This window comes from Penaeus monodon, chromosome 28, assembly GCF_015228065.2.
Source record: "Penaeus monodon isolate SGIC_2016 chromosome 28, NSTDA_Pmon_1, whole genome shotgun sequence".
NCBI classification, from domain to species: domain Eukaryota; kingdom Metazoa; phylum Arthropoda; class Malacostraca; order Decapoda; family Penaeidae; genus Penaeus; species Penaeus monodon.
In genome coordinates, this window is record NC_051413.1 from 18,098,010 (window position 1) to 18,099,232 (window position 1,223).

At 44.6% G+C, this 1,223-nt stretch overlaps 1 long non-coding RNA gene across 1 annotated transcript in view; it reads right to left on the minus strand.

Annotated features, from left to right (window-relative positions):
• Nucleotides 1-14: 14 nt before the first annotated feature.
• LOC119591401 overlaps nt 15-1,223 on the minus strand; it is a 5,449-nt gene continuing 4,240 nt past the window's right edge. The window contains exons 2-3 of the long non-coding RNA XR_005230345.1: nt 851-937; nt 15-253 (exon numbers count right to left, since the gene is read on the minus strand). This is a non-coding gene — a long non-coding RNA (uncharacterized LOC119591401). The remainder of the gene's footprint in view (nt 254-850; nt 938-1,223) is intronic.

Below are 1,223 nucleotides of genomic sequence, written 5' to 3' on the forward strand. Positions count from 1 at the left end.
GGCCATAACTTGAAGTTACTCGCTTTCAAGCTAAGAACACCACCAGATGGAAGAACTTACTCAAGTCCCCGAGCCGTATCACTACCCCACGGTTTCTAGTGTTTTCAGCTGAGTTCTCTACTGTATGTGTTGAAAGCGATGGTCTCCTGGCTCGCTGGGGCAGATCGCGTAGTCCCTGCGTCCCTCCAGCTTACGCACGCAGACGGTGAAGTTTTTCCACGGGGTTCGCGTGTAACTCATCGGACGCCGGGACCTGAGGCGAAGGCGGCAGTCTGAGTGGGGAAGTGACAGCTCGGGCTGCGCTGGGACTCTCAGGTCAGGATTTTGGGGCGAATGGCATCTCGTTTGTACCAGGATGCTTAAGCAGAATATTAGTGACATGGCTAATTGGTTTGTGATGGGACCCGTAATTAAGTGAAGATGTGAGCATGGCATGTTGGTTTGTACTGGGATGTTTAATAAGGATGTTTAACAGCGAGAAAGGCAGATTGGTTTGTATTGCGACTCTTTGTGGGAATAGCAGGTTGGTTTGTTTAGGAAATCTTTGCACGACTACTAGATTTTTTTCATTGGAATGCGTTAGTTGAAATTTGAGTAAAGTTGGTGGATTGGCTTACATATTTGGACACTTATAGAATGGCAGATTGGTTTCCACTGGCACTTATTGTGAGAATGGTAGACGGGCTTGTTTGGAATGCTTAAAAACTTAGTAAGAATAGTGGGTCGACTTGTACTAGGGCACCTTGTACGCATGGTATTTGTATTGTTACACTCAGTTTAGACTCTTGATGGACACGGGGACGGGAAGAAACAGATCACAGTAAAAAAAATGCAAATAAAAAAAACTTACACATACATCAGACGGGGATTCGTTCTCAGCTTCAGCGCGCGAAGAGAGGCCCCTCGCTCCGGCAGCTCGCTCAAGATACAAGACCTCCTGCGGGGAAGAGCACCTGTATTAGCTGTGGCAAGTTTGGCAAAGCTACACGCACACGCAAACACATACGAACAAGTGAATGCGGAAATTCGCGGATGTTTCGCAAAAGAAGGATAACATGGTCGATGTATAAATTCCCGTTAGTATTGTAATCACGCTGTAATTATTCGACTACACCTCTAATGTGCAGCAGAGACAAATAAAAAAATACATAAAATACAATTTTCGCTGATTCAGAGTTTAATATCGAAGCAAAAATAAATTTTGTATACACATAAATATTTAC